The sequence below is a fragment of the Mustela erminea genome, chromosome 13, assembly GCF_009829155.1.
Source record: "Mustela erminea isolate mMusErm1 chromosome 13, mMusErm1.Pri, whole genome shotgun sequence".
NCBI classification, from domain to species: domain Eukaryota; kingdom Metazoa; phylum Chordata; class Mammalia; order Carnivora; family Mustelidae; genus Mustela; species Mustela erminea.
Genome location: NC_045626.1, coordinates 42,970,539 through 42,988,858, shown reverse-complemented (window position 1 = coordinate 42,988,858; position 18,320 = coordinate 42,970,539). Strand labels below are relative to the sequence as shown.

The following is an 18,320-nucleotide window of genomic DNA, read 5'->3' as shown; positions in this document are numbered from 1 at the left end:
AGAAACTGAGACCCCTAGTCTTACAGACTTAAAATAATTGAATTATGCCCATAGTCATATGAGCTTGGAATCAGTCCTTTCCCAGTGGAGCTTATCATGCAAACTCAGCCTTTACTGAACCTTAATGACAGATTTGCAGAGAATCCAGCTCAGCTATCCCTGGACACCCAGTTCATAGAAAGTGTGAGGTGCAAAATGTGTATTATTTGAAGATGATGAATTTGGGATTGTAATGTTACACAGTAATAGAAAACAAATCCAGTTTTTGATATCTGAAAATGAATATATTAGTTTGCTGGGCCTGAAGAAATGAGGTACAGCAAACTGAGTGGCTGAAATAAAAATCTGTCATCTCATAGTTCTGGAAGTAAGAAGTCCAAGATAAAGGTGTTGGCAGGGTGGTTTCACCTGAGACCTATGAATGGCAATTTGTTCCTAGCCTCTTTCCTCACTTCTGTTGGTTTTCTGGCCATCCTTGGCATTCCTTGGCTCATCTTCACATAGTGTTCTCCTTGTGTGTATGTCTGTCTCTATGTCCAAATTTTCTTTTTTTTTTAAAGGGACAGTCATGAGGTACTTGGGTGATTATGTTGGTTAAGTGTCCAATTCTTGATTTTGGTTCAGGTCACAATCTCAAAATTGTGAGATAGAGCCCCATGTCGGGCTTTGCATTCAGTGTGGAGTCTGCTTGGGATTCTCTTTCTCACTTTCCTGTGCTCCTCCTTCTCTTTCTCCTTCTCAATAAATAAATAAATAAATAAAAGCAGGAAAAAAATAGGGGCACAATAATATTAGATTATGGTCCTTCCAAATGACCTCATCTTCACTTGATCATATGTAAACATCTTCTTTCTAAATAAGGTCATGTTCAGAGATTGGTGGTTAAGATTTCATTTTTTGGTGGGGTAAAGAAGATATCATTGAACTCAGAACAGTGGTTATTGATGTATCAATGTTTAAAAACGTGGAAATGGTTTTGGACCCAACCAATGGGAAGACTGGAAGGATTTTGAGGACTATGCTAAAGAAAGCCCAAGTTACCTCTAACACTTAGTGGAAACTTAGACTTTGAGGACACTTCCAGTGATGACTTAAAGGAAATAAGGAACATAAGGCGCAATCCATGTTATATGGTTACAGAGAGCTTAGTAAAGTTTTACCTGTGGTTATGTGGAAAGAAAGCATAAGTCATGAACTTGGTTATTTAAGTAAACAGATATCCAAGCAAGGTGTTGAAGGTAGTTACTGTTCTTGTTGTTTACAGTAAAATGTGAAAAAAGAAAGATAATTTGAAGGAAAAATTGTTAAGCAAAGAGGAACAAGGACTAGATGATTTAGAAAAGCTTTAGCCACTCAAGATGGCAAACAAATTCTACAATTAATTAATGACCTCTGGGCAAAGTGAGCAACCATCAGAAGGAGATACTCTTGCCTTAATTGCAAGGGATATATAAGCTTAAAATCTTGGGACCTGGCACACTGGAGAAAGTCTGTCCCTAAATTAAGACAACACAATTGAAGAAGAGCTGTACGATAGAGTTGATCAATGATAAAATAGTTAAATCCCATAATCTGGCCATAATTCTGTGCTTGCATCTGTAAATCCAACGAATGCCTTTTATTTGTTTAAGCTACTGTGAACTGTGCTTTAGTCATGTACAAATTAGGAGCAGTTTAACTAAAATCAAATAAAAACAAAAAGGCCAATGAAAATTTTAAGAAAAAATAAAAGAATAAACAATAAAGCTATGTGTGTATGTGTATGTATGAAGAAGTTGATAGATAAAGTATGATACACATTTCATAATCTGAAAATTTAGCAAAATACAGTTGGAAATAGAGTAACTATAATTGTAGCCAACATATTCTGAGTAAAGAGAAGACCTATGCTAAGTAATTGGAGAAAGTTCTGGAAATATCCACAATATCCTCAAATTTTGGACAGTGAGAGTTCAAGGCATAGGTCATAGGTAGACCATATACCAGATTGAGATTCTAACACTTGGTAGATATATCTTCCCCTGCCAGTATTCTAATACTATTGTGGTACTTCTGGGAGACACAATTATTTTTCATTTTCTCTGTACCACTTTTGTCTTAGTCTTGAATATTGACATTAATCATGTTCAAATATAAATGAATGACTCTAAACTAGAGTAATTAGCAATAGATTCTAGCAGAGACAATGACTTCTCCATAATGTGACTGAAAATATGACTCACTATGGGACTGGATGTGTTGACAAAGAGCCAGTGATGGGGTGCCTGGGAGGCTCATTTGGTTGAGCATCTTACTCTGGGTTTTGGCTGAAGTTATGATCTCAGTGTTGCCTGAGATCAAGCCCTGTGTAAATCTCTATGCTTCAGCGGGGAGTCTGCTTGAGATTCCCTCCCACTCTATCCCTCTGCCCCTCCCCCACAGCACTCTCTCTCTCAAATAAATAAATAAATCTGGGAGGGAGGGAGGAAGGAAGGAAGGAAGATAGGAAGGAAAGACATAAGGAAGGGAGGAAGGATAAGAGCCGGTAACTTGAAGCTTACAAGAGATAATGAATGTTTTAGAATTATCTGATCTAAATTAACTTCCTTGGAAATATCTCTTTCTTAAAACCAAACTTAATTTTCAAGGAGAAATTTTCCAGAAATTACTGAAATGGCAGTTGGCAGTACCTTCTGTGATAGAGCAATGGTACATGGTCATTGGAAACCGATCTACCCATGGGGTAGATAAGCTGTTACCTAGCCCCACCACACAGTGCAAACACCTGGCCCAGTCTTTGCATGTGCAAAGTTTTTAGTTCTGAGTTTTTGTTCTCAGTGTGAGTTTTTGTTCATAAAGTCAGTTTATTTAATAGATTAGTGGTTATAATATAGCATAGCGATCCACATGTGGTGGGAAGCACCTGTGAGGGAAGGCAGAATGGAGAAACAATTTAGTAATACATATAGGTATTAAAATTACTTGATGATTTCTTACGGGAAATCCTTAACGAAAACCATTCCTTTATGGTACTATAACACAAGATCATATAGTATTCAGTATAGTGTATCTTCTTTTTCCGTCTAGACCCTAGGAATACTTAAAACCTATTATATTGTCTCTCTTAAAGAAATAAGCATTGGTTATGAAAATAGACATATAACACAAACCTAACAAATTGTTATATAGCAATCAATGAGTGTTTATAATTTTAAAATGTTATTTTTATTAAAAATGTTAGATTTATTGTTCAGGGAGAACTTTTAAAATGCTGATAATAACCCATTTTAATCTGCTGTCTTTAACAAAACACTGATTTTCTGTCACATTATTTCTAAGAAATACCACTATTCAGCTTGCTGTTCTGTGAAAGATTTGCAATATCTTTTGTATTTTATATCTTGCTGCTTTTTTTTTCTAAAATTGTGGCCTCTTTTTTAACTTAATAAAGAAAATTAAAGGAAAAAAAAAAAAACGCAAGGAAAGTCATTTTCCTGGGTTGGAGTCAATACTATCTTTGCTATTCAAAGGTAGGAAGTAATCAGATGTGAGCTTGCAGCCAAGGAAACCGATTTATTCATAATGGAAGGAAACAAAAGCCAAAGGCAGGTAATGCATTAGGGCCTGAAAGAAGCACAAGGGAAAAAGAATAGGATTATTCTTTACTAGTTGCTTTTTACTTTTACTTGACAAATTCAAACTATTATACTTCTAAGTTATAACACATAGATACATAGATAGATATATTATGAGCCATTAGTCAATCAGTATATTGATAATAAAGACCATCAAGATTCTCAGTCTGATAAAGTATCATCCTATTTATGATGTGCTAAATGTTGGATTTATTTTACCCAAAATAGAGTATGAGTATTTCCAGCTTCTAAAAGTAACTTGTTCATGTTATCTTGTTCATATCATATCTTATTCATTAATTTATGTGTTCATTCAATAACATTCTTTGAGTGCAGGTAATTCTATATGCTGAATATATAATAGTAAATAAAATAGAAAAATGCACTCCACTAACGGAGTCTGGATTCTAACATTCCCAAATACAACCAATTTGCTCAATAGCTTAGGTTTCAATTGAAGTGTTTACAGCACTGTATCTTACTCTCTAGCTCAAAATCAATTTTTCTTGCAGTAGCTCTAAAACTATTCAATAGATTGTGGTCTAGGTTTTGATCACTTACTGCCCAGAATCTTTGAATTGATATATGGATTTTTTATTTAAATCCTTTGCTGTGTTTTTCTGTTATTTTCTCTATTCTCTACTCCTTTCTTCCTCAACTCAATTACATGATCATTTAACTTAGGCTTCATTCATTCATTCAAAATTACATGTTTCAATTCTGTTTTTATAAAATGTGTTTCTTTAAAAAATATAAAGTATTACACATCAAATAGAAGTGCAATGCTATTTCCATATTATTGAGACTCTGATTTGTTGATTAGTTTAGGTAAGGTCATATGGTTAATACAAAATATTGTTAGAATTTAAACTTATCATTTTGGTATTATATTCTGTGCCCCATCTATTACACATTCATTATGGTTAGGGTATACATATATTCTTTGGGGGATTCTAGAGCCTTGATCTAGACTTCCTGCCTATCCCCATCTGATTGTTTACAAATTTAAAAAGTTGAGATTATTTTAGTCTATAGAAACAAAACTAAATCTAACTATGTATAAAGTCTACTTGAGGAAAACCACGCAATTATGATGAAAGAAATCAAAGAACCAAATAAATGGAGAGATAATTCATTACATGGATAGGTAAACTCAAAATTTGTCAAGATATTAGTTCCCCCAACTTGATTTGTGGATTTAGGGGTGGCTCAGTTGTTAAGCATCTGCCTTCGGCTCAGGTCATGATCCCAGGGTACTGGGATCAAGCTCCACATCTGATTCTCCCTCTGCCTGCTACTCCCCTGGTCTTTCTTGCTCTCTCTTCCCCTCTCTCTTTCTGTCAAATAAATAAATAAAACCTTTAAAACAAATCTCAGTATGCATGTTGACAAAAATGATTCTAAAGTTTATATGGAGAAGCAAAAGACCCAGAATAATAAAGTCAGTATTTGGCAAGAAGAACAAAGTCAGAGGAATGACATTACCTAACTTTAAGACTTACTAAAGACATTATAATCAAGACATTGTGGTATTGGCAAAAGAACAGATGAATAGAACACAATAGAGAGCCCAGAAATACACCTACATAAGAATAGCCAATTGATTTTTGATAAAGGGTTAAGCAATACAGTGGTGGAACAATTGTCTTTTCAACAAATGGTGTTGGATTAATTGGAAATCCATATGCAAAATACTACCACTACTGCTACTACTACTACTACTACTACCACAACCACTACAACAACTACCACTAAATCTAGTTAAAGTCCTGATATGTTTGACAAGAGTTAACTCAAGTTGGATCATAAATCTAAATGTGAGAGACAAATCCAAAATTCCTGGAGGAAAGCATAGGAGAAAATCTAGACAACCTCAGGTTTAGTGATGACCTTTTTAGACATAACACTAAAGACAGGGTGCGTGAAAGAAATAATTGATAAGTGAGACATTATTAGAATTTAAAACTTCTGTGAAAGACAATGTTAGGAGAATTAGAAGAATACCCACAGGTGAGGTGAAAATGTTTGCAAAAAACAGATCTGATAAAGAACTGTTACCCAATACACAGAAAAACTCTTTAAAAAGTCTCAAAATTCAACAGTAAGGAAACAACTAAACAATAAAAAAAACTAAAAAATATTCCAAAGACCTAAACAAATACTTCATAAAAGATAAAGATATGAAAATAATATGAAATAGATGAAATAATAATAGAGAAATAATATGAAAAGATATTCAGCATCATATTGTCCTTAGAGAATTGAAAATTGAAATAATGAGATACTCCCACACACATAAGAATGATGGAAACTGAAAACACTGAAACATCAAGTGCTGACAAGGATGTGGAGCAACAGTTACTCTTCTTTATTGCTTATCAGAATGCAAAATGGTGCAACTACTTTGAAAAACACCTTGCTTGGAACACTGGGTGAGCTGCATAAACAATGAATTTTGGAACACACACAAAAAAATTAAATTAAAAAAATCCATAACTGAATGGTTTACATAAGCACTGAATAAAACAGATAAAGAAAAGAAAGAAAGAAAGAAAGAAAGAAAGAAAGAAAGAAAGAAAGAAAGAAAGAAAGAAAACACTTTGGAGGTTTTTTTGTGTTCTTTTTGTTGTTCTTTCTTTCTTTTTTTTTTTTTTTTTTACAAAACTCAACATTTTTTTACAGTCCAATCCAACAATCACTCTTCTTGCTTGACTTCAAAAATGGCAAATGTGACATAAACATGTGTATCACAGACATATCCAAACTACTGTAGGATACTCACCAAATGCCATGATTACAGGAAAGCCACAGTAGATATATGATAAAAAGCATAGAGAAAAATAGGGCTACAATAAGATATGTGCTATGATAAAGTTTAAAAGTTTAAAGTATTCTATTTAAAGGCTAGAGAGAAGAATATTTATGTTACATAAAAATATATTAATCCCTTTGTATGAATTGAAAGTTACTTTGAAACTCTTTCATTAAATGGTTTAAACAATGCAAACATTTCTTTTTAAACTTTCCCATTAGGTCTTTTTTCCTCAGTTTCATTTAGATATAACGGACATGTAACATTGTGTAAGGTTAAGGTATACAACATGTTGATTGGTACACTTAGGTAATGCAATGTGATTACCTGTGAAGCATGAGCCAACACCTCCATCATGTCACATAATTACCAATATGAGAGCATTTACGATCTACTCTGTTGGCAACTTTCAAGTGTATAATATAGTATTGTTTACTATAATCATAGTACTATACATCAGATCCCCAGAACTTACTCATCTTCTAACTCTAAATTTATACTCTTTGACCAAGAGATTTCTCCACGTACTCCACCTACCCACCTCCTGCCTTGCCTCCTGGTAACCACCATTCTTCTCTTTCTATGAGTTGAAATTTTTAGATTCCACATATTATACAATATTTGTCTGTCTTTGACTTATTTCACTCAGCAAAATGCTCTCAAGTTTCACCCATATTGTTGCACGTAGCAAGATTTCCTTTTTTGTCATAACTAATTAATATTCCATTATATCCATTTTTTATCCTCATCTTTATTTATTCACCTATTGATGGGAACTTATGCTGTTTCCATATCTTGGTTATTATGGAAAATGCTGCGTAAACATGAGAGTCCAGTTATCTCCTTGATATCCTGCTTTCATTTCCTCTGGATATATACTCAGAAGTGGGATTGCTAAATCATATGGTGGTTCTATTTTTAATATTTTGAGAAACCTTCATACTTCTTCCCATAGTGGCTGTATCAACTCCCACCAACAAAGTTCAAACATTTCTTGTCAAGCGGGATAAAGTTTTTGTGGAAGTTGAAGAGGCAGTTAACTTGTGGCAAAAATTATAACTTTCAATGGAAATGTGCTTCAGAGAAAACCAGTGACTTTCAACCAATTTCTGAGAACCAATAGATTAGTGAAGACACTAGTGCAGCTACATTTTTTTTTTTTCACATTTTGTGGTCTGAACTATCCTTTAGTGTGTATTTTGTATACACAATGGTGTAGAGGAGACAAAGTCTTTCCAGATAGCTTTGGTGGGTGTCAGAATCTATTGATGTTGACCTCATTACTCCTCAAAATTGCTGTATAACACAAGGATTGTTCGTTCCACAATAGTGGTAAAAAGACTCTAACACAGAGTTTGCATAACTGTTCAAGGTCACACAATGAGCATGCAGTGAAGTCAGAGTGTAAATCTAGTTCCATTTGAATCCACCTACCCCAAGTTTACAAAGCTATAAAAGATCCATAAATTGAAGAATATTGGCATGTACAGGGGAAGTCACGATACAAATATAGTATGATAACTTTTCATGAATTACACAAGAAATATCTAAAGAAGTGATTATCAAACTGCTGTGTATAATCCTAAGGTTACAATAATTGAATATTCCAACACATAATAAATGGTTCAAGTTCTTGAGCAACAGTTCATCTTTTCATATATGGTATGTGGGGTGCTTTTGAAGAATTGTATTTGAAGGGGGAAAAAAAAGGAATTCCACTGCATATCATTTGGAAAAATATTAGAATAGCTTGGTGAAAAAAAACTCTGACATTTCAAAGTAGGAAATGTTGAATTAAACAGGGGAAGAAACCTTTGTAAACAGAAGTTGTATTATTTACATGTTCACTTTCAACAAACAATGCCAAATGAAATCTTAAGATGAATCAGAACTGAGAACGAAGAACAAACATTGCCAAACTGCAAGGAGACTCTAACTGTGGGCATTATTGCTTGTGCTACAGACAATGTTTTCTTTTTTAGTAAGGATAATAGCTACCACTGATATCAGTAGTGATAGATTTGGAAAACATTACAAAATTGACTATGATTCAGGAGGGAATATTATGTCCAGGTGGAGCGCTGCAAGCTAAGAGAAGTAGAGTCAAAGAGAAGCATCTGATTAAACCTGGCTGAAGTACTTTGACATAGCTAATCAAAAAAGACAGTCTAATAGAGCCAGCTAAGTACTTCTCACTTATCCTTTCGCTGGGACTTTGGGACATTTTGAATTTTTGTCTATGTGACATGTGAGCTCATACTAGTCGGGGCTACTTAGCATTTCATCTAATGTATCGTTTACATGGTTTAGTTTATAGATGAATTGGCTGCTGATGGAATAGTTTCTGGAAGATTATTGATGAAGGCAATATGTATTTACTCAGAACTATGTGTACTTGTTAAGGCCGTTATCTTTTAGAGGTAATAGAACAAAATTAGCTTTGTTAGTCACAATTTTGTACCCTACATAGTATGTTGTATACCTATCTAAGAATTATAACAATGGTCAGGTCAATGTTTTTTTTTTAAGATTTTTATTTATTTATTTGACAGACAGAGATCACAAGTAGGCAGAGAGGCAGGCATAGTGAGAGAAGAGGAAGCAGGCTCCCTGCTGAGCAGAGAGCCCGATGTGGGGCTCAATCCCAGGACCCTGAGATCATGACCTGAGCCGAAGGCAGAGGCTTTAACCCACTGAGCCACCCAGGCGCCCCCCCAATGATTTTTTATATACATTTCACTTTGTGTTCTGTGACTAGTTATTATTTCCATTATTTACATTTCCAAGTGGACTTTTTGAAAAACAACATGCTATAGCAAATGGCAAAATAACAAAATATGATTCAGTTTATTCTGCTAAATTGTGAGATTCTCAGGGTCATAGACAATGTCTTCTTTATCTTTGCCCTGGCCTCAGCATATTCCCTGGCACACACACAGAAGTCACTTATTAATTTTTGCTGAAATGTATCAGCGATATATGGACATATATATTAGCTTTTCATTAGTGTGGTGTGAATGGGAACAAAGCCCATCAAAATGATGTCAGTTAATGAGGTTGTTGACTTGTATACGTGGAAGATGTAGGAAGAGAAAGTTACAGGCTAAATTATACAGCTCCTAGGTTAAAATTCTTGCTCTGCTACTTTGTGCCTGTGAAATATTGGGTTAATTACTTCATCTTGAAGCTTTAGTTTTCTCATCCATAAAATAGGACAAAATAAAACCAGCCTTATAACGTCGCTGGAATAATAAGCATATTATAATCATGTACATAAAACAGAACAGTACCTGTCCTTTGGCTAATTATGGTTTAAGAAAATGGCATAGGGGCACCTGGGTGGCTCAGTGGGTTAAAGCCTCTGCCTTCAGCTCAGGTCATGATCCCAGGGTCCTGGAATCGAGCCCCGTATCGGGCTTTTGCTCCGCGGGGGTACCGCTTTCTCCTCTCTCTCTGCCTGCTTGTGATCTTTGTCAAATAAATAAATAAAATCTTTAAAAAAATGGCGTAAAAACCCTCAAAACTGGTATAAGAGACTTTTTTAACTTACATATGTTTACGTATTATTCCTTCATAACTAGTGTGACTTAACTCTTTTTGTTCCACACTTTCCCTAAAGTCAATTTCGCATTTGTAAAATTCTCCCTAAATACAAAGGACTGTTTAAAAATCCAAAAGGACTCATTGGGTATTTCATAGGACTGATGAATCACTGAACTCTACCTCTGAAACTAATAATACACTATATGTTAATTAATTGAATTTAAATAAAAAATAAATAAAACAACCTTTTCTGGTGTTAAAAAAAAATCCAAAAAGGGCTATTGATATTTTAATTTTGTTTTCAGGGGAAGATGAAGAAAACAATCATACAGCAGCTTGCATGGTACAATTTCAAAAACAGATGAAACAAAACAACAACCCTTTAAACATTTCTGTTTCTCCAGCTTTACTCTACCTCGGATAGTTGCCTCATTCTCTTTTCTTTTTCTCTCCCTACCCTCCAAACTCTTCAGCTTCTCTAGTTAAGTTTATTCCAACCATCCCTCCCCACCACCACCACAACAATGTTTCAAATCATGGCAGCTCAACAGCATTAGGAAAAATAAATCTAAGCAAAACTTAAGCTCCGTAAGAGAGTTCTCAGTAAATGGTGGTGGAGAAGGTGAGGGGAGGAAGGAAGGCTCATTTTTTTTATATGAACAAACATTTTCCAAAAGGTAAATGCAAGGGTGACAGAGACAGAGGGTTGACTCCAAAACGGATTCTCCCCTTTCCACTTCATGTCAGAGAACAATGTGCACACCTTATTCTGCTTTTAGAAGAGCACCCTGAGCAATGGCTGGGCACCTGGATGTCCAGCCAAAGGTGACATTTCCCAGGCTGTGCTACAGTAGTTGTGACCCTGAGACTAAGTGAAGGCTAATTGGATGCATGTGAAAGTGAGCGTGGGGCATCTTGATCAGAGGAATAGAGCAAAAGAAAGATATTGATTGTTAATATTAAATAAGAGGATTTATCAGCTAGACCTTGAAGGAAAGAGTTAGATCTTACAGGAAGAGAGGAAGAGAAGTGAGAAAAAGCTGAAAGTTTACGTCATAGTAGGATCTCACTATGCTGAGTTATATTTGGGACAATCCTGCACTGGGGAATTCTTCATTCAGAGCAACATAACTCCTAACTATAATGGTATGTAAAGAGAAAATATATATGCAAATGAAACCCACAGTAATTAAGAAGTTGGACATCAATGGTTCTAGTTAGTTGCACCTTCCGGGAGAGTCTGAGAGGAGATTGCAATGAGTTTGTACCACCAAGAGTTAAGGCCAAGGTCAGATGAAGCATTTAATTTGCATATATATGATTTTAATCTTGATCTTACGGGTTGGAGAGAGCTTCTGCAAACTGCAGGCCTGGCCCAGTCATGGGAAATAAAAACCAATACAGGTTAACTAGTTGGTGTTGTCTGTATTGTTGCTTGGAAGAAAATCCCAGGAACCAGAAACCTGGGACTGAGCAAGGGCAGTAGTTTCTCAGGTTCCGTGAAGTTTGGCCTAGGTCAAATCTTCCCCTTCATAATTTTCCACCATGACTGTTCTCTCTGGATTCCTGCCATCTCCGAGGGGTGGAGTGGGCATGGGGAGAAGTACAGGGAGCTAATAAAGGGAGCATCAGGCAGGGTTCACTCCTGTGTGGGCAAATTGCAATATAAAAATACATAATCAGGGTGCCTGGGTGGCTCAGTGGGTTAAAGCCTCTGCCTTCCGCTCAGGTCATGATCTCAGGGTCCTGGGATTGAGCCCCACATCGGGCTCTCTGCTCAGCAGGGAGCCTGCTTCCTCTTCTCTCTCTCTCTGCCTGCCTCTCTGCCTACTTGTGATCTCTATCTCTCTGCCAAATAAATAAATAAAATATTAAAAAAATACATAATCAAAATGCTCCTGTCTTAGTCAGAGCAACACTGCATGCTAAACAGATATACTCCAATATGTTAGTGGTTTATCATAAGAGAAGTTGATTTGCATTCCTGTGAAGTCCAGTTGTAAATAGTGTGGACCATGGAAAAGGCTGGGAGACAAAAAAGGGTGGTTATGGGCTCTGCAATCAGAGTGCCTGGGTTCAAATTCTGGCTTATCAGGGATGAATTCTGTGACCTTGGTTACTCTTTCCTCTCTTTGATTTTTTAACCTGTGAAAGTAATAATTTTATATTATAATGTTAGGATAATATAAATTAAATAGCAATGGGATAATGAGTGCCTAGTTCATAGAAATGTAAATATTAAATGAGGCAATTGAGGAAAAGGACTTAACACTATAACTGATATATAGTAAACTTACTCTATTATATTTTCCTTAGAATAGATAATTGTATTTTTACCGTTTTCCAACAATGCTGATTTTTCTGTGTTTTTATTATCTCTTACTTAACTCTAACTGGAGATAGTAATTGCTCTATCTTAAAATGAAAAAAAAATGTCCAGGAATAGATTTTTAGAAGCTTGTACATTATGCCTACTGCTATGACAGTTCTTTATGTCCTTCCTACTTTCCTAGTCAGTGACACACACTGTGAAAATTCTCTTAGGGAAAACAGAGAAGGAAACACTAATTAGTGATACAATTATTTAACACTCCACCTCTTCTTCGTACCAGGCAATCATCCTCTTCCTCATTCCTACTGGAAGCCATAAATTCCTTTTCTTTTGATGTTGATATTAATCATATATTACTAGTAGGTATATATTCAGGAGTAAAGATACACTTTTACTCAATTTAATTTGACAAACATTTATTAAGACCTACTACGTGTTGATTACTACTCTAGGAACACATCAGTAAACAAAAAGATTCCAGTCATTGTGGAGCTTGGGTCTTAAGAGAAGGTGGTACCAATAATAAGCAGCATAGTGTAAAACACAAGTAAATGATGGAATATGCTAAGAGACGGTCTATATGCATATATGCACATACATGCAAAGGAATGAAGCAAACAGCAAAAGGTAAAGAGGATGTGGAGCAAGGGTTGGGAGTTGGTTGTAATTTCACATATAGTGTTGAGGTTGGGCCTCATTGAGAAGGTGAGAGTTGAATACTAGAAGGGAATACATGAAGAAGGGAATACTTGAAGAAGGTAAGACCCAGATGGGTCACTGAGGGAAGAGGGATTCTGGCTAAGACCTTGAACTGAGCACATGCATGGTTGTAAGGGTTGAAAGAGAACAGGTCAGTCAAAGCCTTGTGGCAGACCTGGAGTTGAACTGCCTAGTTCCTCCTTCATGGAAGGACTTGCCCAATGGGGAGAGAGTAGTCAGCAGGTGGACTCCAGCTGTCTGCCCTTTTGGAAGGGGCTTCAGCTATAGAGAGTAGCTTCTTGCACAGCAAGCCCTCAAAAGCACATCTTGCCCAGGGCAGCCTGCATCTGGGACCCAAGAGGTATTTACGTGTATCAGTGACGGATAGTGATGGGGAAGCAAGGGACAGATGGGTGAGGGACACAATGATGGCCTCCCTGCCAGGTTCGCTGAGGCTTTTTTTTTTTTTAAGATTTTATTTACTTATTTGACAGAGATCACAAGTAGGCAGAGAGGCAGGCAAAGAGAGAGAGGGGGAAGCAGGCTCCCCACTGAGCAGAGAGCCTGAGGTGGAGCTCAATCCCAGGATCCTGAGATCATGACCTGAGCTGAAGGCAGAGGCTCAACCCACTGAGCCACCCAGGCGCCCCAGTTGCTGAGGCTTTACTGGGCTTGCAGCAAAGTTCATCTTTTCCCTCTGTCCAGTGCTGCTTCCTCCCCTTCCTTTCACAGGTCTTGATCTTCTAGTGTACCACTCTGTGACAACACTGAATTAATGCTTTTATACCTTATTGCCCCCTGGATCAGCTCCAGAATTTCGTACATTTTAGGAGGGAGAATCACATAGTAGGAAGATTATGTATTTTGAGTTATAGCTCTTTGACAAGGTTCTTAAACTCTGTAGTACTTAACAGTCTCACTGGAAACCTTGGGAGTAACAATTTCAACTCATCATTTGTGTAATTAAATCATATAAGTAGATAAAGTTCTATGAGTGTCTTACAAGTATTAGAGTATAATCATTATACTTATTCATGTACTCTTCGTGTAAGACTAGCCTACGTGCATGCTGTGATTGAGTTTTGAGCTTTTTAAATAATGTATAACATACATAATAGGAAAGAGCATACATATCTATAAATGAATTTTATAAGGTGAACATACCCACCCATGTGATCAGAATCTAACAAGTGAACTGACTTAGCAAAGTGCAAACCAATGGTTAATTTTTCCATTTTTGACTTAGGTAAAAATGGAATCAAACACTGCATTTTCATTACTGTATAGTATTCCACTGTATGAATGTTCCACAGTTTCTTTGTGCCTTCTAGTGCCGATGAGTGTTTAGAGCTATTTCAAGCTATGGATATTATTATGTTTATCTTTTTTGGAGAATGAATGTATATATGTCTTTTGGATATTTTCTAGAAGTGAAATTGTTAAATCAAAGTTTCACATATGTTTAGTGGATATCACCACACCATTTTCTAAAGTCATTGCATCAGTTTTCATTCCCACATACAGTGTATGAGAGTTCTGATTGTTCTGCATTCTTGCTAATACTGGAGAATATCTTTTTTGGTTTGCTTAATTTTAACTATTATGGTGGGGGTGAACTGGTGACATACTGTGGTTTTAATTTGTATTCCCTGCAGACTAATAAAGTTAAGCAACTTTAATATACTTATTGATCACTTATGTCCTCTTTTATAAAGATTCTGTTCAATTCTTTTGTCCATTTTTTTTTCCTATTCAGTTTACTTTCCTTTTCTTAATGCTTTTAGGAGTTATTATAGATTTTGGATAGAAGTCCTCTATTTATGATATCAGCTAGAAACATCTTCCACTGTATAGTTTTATCTTATTTCCCCCTTAATGGTGTCTTCACAAGTTCTGAATCTTAATATGTTACAATTTAACATCTTTGCTAAATGGTATTTGTCTTTTTGTTTTATTCAAGAAATCTTCGCTCAAGCTAATGTCATGAACTGTTTTTCTATATTTCCTTCTAAAAACTTTAACATTTAACTTTTTGCATTTATAATCTGTAATCCATCTGGAACTGCTATCATGTTAAGAAAAGGTCAGGGCACTTAAAATATGCATATCCAGCTGACCCATTTATTGAAATACCTGTCTTTCCCCCACTAGACTGCAATACCACCTGTGTCATAAAGCAATCATTTATGTATGTGTATATATGTTTTTTGACCCATATCTTCCAATTTTCCACTTGTCTATCTTTGTGCCATTACCACATTTTATTAATTGATATTATATTTGGTATCATGTATCTTTCAGTTTTTATCTTTTTCAAACATTCTCCTTAGATATTCCTCACCCTCTGCATTTCCATATCAATAAAAAAAACAAAGGCAAAACTTTCTGGTATTTTGACTGAGATTACATGAATCTATTGAGCATCTTGGAGAGTACTGACATTTCTAAATACTGAGCATTTCAGTCCATCAGTGTGGCCTGTCTCTCAGATATTTAGGTCTTTAATTTCACTTATGTCTTACAGTTTGGGGTACCTAAGTGGTTCAGTTGGCTAAGTGTCTTTCCCTCCATCTCAGCTCAGGTCTTGATCTCAGAGTCGTGAGTTCAAGCCCCATGTTGGGCTCCATGCTGGAGCCTATATTTAAAAAACAAACAAACAAACAAACAAAACCTATCTATCGTCTATCGATATATATATGTATATCTATCTATGTATATATATTTTTTTTGTGTGTAGAAGTCTTGCACATCTTTCATTTTATTTGTATTTCAGTATTTGATATTTTCGATGTTACTGTAATAATATCAGTTTTAAAATACCATTTGAATTTCTTTATTGTTGGTTTATAGAAACACAACTAACTTTTTCATGGATTTGATGTCCAGTGACCATGTACTGATTGGTTATTAATTCTACTTAACTATCTGTGTATTCTTTTGGATTTTCTAGGCATATAATCATATCTTATGCAGATAATAAAGGTTCTCTTTTTTCCTTTCCAGTTCAAATCTCTTCTAATGATTATTTTTTCTTACTTTATTTCACTAGCAAGTACTATCAGTAGATTGTTGAATTTATGCTGTATCCTTAATTTAACTCACTTCCAATCTCATGGAGGAAGGATTCGATATTTCACTAGTAAATATGATGTTCTTGTAGGATTTTTGGTAGTTACTTATCAGATTAAAGTATGTTTATGATTTTTATTTTGCTTAAAGTTTTGATCATGAATGGTGTGTTAAATTCAATTAAATGCATTTTCTGCAGATACAGAATGGTAATATATTTTATTCTTTTTATTCTGTTGATGTGATATAATATTTAATTTTAAAATGTTTTATTACTCTTATTTTTCTAAAATAAACTTCACTTAATCATGATGTATTTTTAAATATATTGTTCCATTTGTTGATTTTTAAAAAATATTTTATTTATTTATTTGACAGACAGAGATCACAAGTTGGCAAAGAGTCAGACAGAGAGATAGAGAGGGAGGAGGAAGCAGGCCTCCCACTGAGCAGAGAGCCCAATGCAGGGCTGGATCCCAGGACCCTGGGATCATGATCTGAGCCAAAGGCAGAGACTTTAACCCATTGAACCACCCAGGTGCCCCCATTTGTTGATATTTTGTTTAGGATTTTTGCATCTATATTTATAGAGAAATTAATCTGTATCTGGTTTTATTTCTAACACCCCTTTCAGGTTTTGGTATTAAAATAATGCTTCCCTCATTAAAGTAGTTGGAAAGTGTTTTCTCTCTTTTTACTCCCTGGAAATACTTGTGTAAAATTATTCTTATTCTTTATTAAATACTTGGAAGAGTTCACAAAATATGTCATCTGGGTGTAGGATTTTCTTTAAGGGAAAGGTATAAAATAAAATAATTTTAAAAACAATTTATCCACTTCCTCCAAATTGCTCTTTATTGGCATAAAATTATTTACAACATAATTTGTAATATCTCCAGGATTTGTAATGATTTTTCTTTTATAATTCCTGTTATTGGTAATTTGAATTTTCTCTCTGCTTAATTAGCCTTGCTAACGTTTAAAAAAAACATACAAACTTTTGGTTTTGTTGATTATTTTTTGCATTTCATGCTTTAAAAAGTGTATTGAGTTTGCATTTTTAACACTTTCAAAATTTTTTTCTTTTCTTAAAAAAAATATTTATTTATTTATTTATTTTTGAAAGGGTAAGAGAGTGAATGCAAGCATGGGGAGGGGCATAGAGAGAGGGACATAGGGAGAGAGAGAGAAAGAATCTCAAGAAGGCTCCATGTTCACTGTAGAGCAGATGTGGGGCTGGATCTCAGGACCCTGAGATTCTGACCTAAGCCAAAATCAAGAGTCAGATGCTTAACTGACTGAGCCATCCAGGCACACCTTAACTCAATATTTTCAACTTAGTTCCTTGAAATGAAAGCATCAGTTGTTGATTTTTAGATGTTTTTCTCTCCTAATTCATAAATTTCACTTTGGACATTGCTTTAGCTATATTCTATGTGTTTTTATAAGTTGTGTCCTCATTATCATTCTGTAAAAATTATTTTTTAATTTCTCTTAATCCTGCTTTGACTTTTGGATTCTTTAGAATAATACTGTTTAAGATTCAGAAATTAGAGGTTTTCTAGTGATCTTTTTTTTTTTTTCTCCCTTGGGTTTTACTATTTATCTTGTATATTATCAGTTTCTCCCTCTTGAATGTCTGCTCGACTAGGGCAGGGATCCCCAGAACTTACCACAGTGCCTAGCCCGTAGTTATCTTTTTTTAAAATTGATTCCTAGTTTACTTCCACTGTGGTCAGAAAATATACTCTAGATGATATAAATCTTTGATATTTGTTGATTCTTTTTTTATAGCTCAACATGTGATTTGTTTTGGTATATATTCCACATGCCCTTGAGTAGATAGTTCCATTATTGTTGAGTGCACTATTCTATATGTGTTTGTTAGATTGATTTTGTTAAATTTGTTGTTCGCATTGGTTATATTTTTATGATTAATTTTTTTTTTTACTAGCTATTGAACATGTTGTTAAAGTCTCATGGATTTGTCCATTTCTTTCTTTCTTTTAAAGATTTGATTTATTCGTGAGAGAGGGAGGAGAGAGAGAGAATGCACACACACATATGCTTACATGAGTTGGGGGAGGGACAGAGGAAGAGAGACAAGCAGACTCCCTGCTGAGCACAGAGACCAACTCAGGGCTGGATCTCTCAGGGCTGGACCCTGAGATCATGACCTGAACCACCCAGGTGCCTCTATCCATTTCTTCTTTAATTCTGTCAGCATGTGCTTTGCATATTTTGAATCTGT

At 35.2% G+C, this 18,320-nt stretch overlaps 1 long non-coding RNA gene across 1 annotated transcript; it reads right to left on the bottom strand.

Moving 5' to 3' along the window:
- Positions 1 to 346: 346 nt before the first annotated feature.
- LOC116572061 lies at positions 347 to 13,679 on the bottom strand. Its single transcript, XR_004278113.1, has 3 exons — positions 13,668 to 13,679; positions 2,425 to 2,431; positions 347 to 415 (listed from the first exon to the last, which is right to left on the bottom strand). It is a non-coding gene; the product is annotated as an uncharacterized LOC116572061 (long non-coding RNA).
- Positions 13,680 to 18,320: the final 4,641 nt, after the last annotated feature.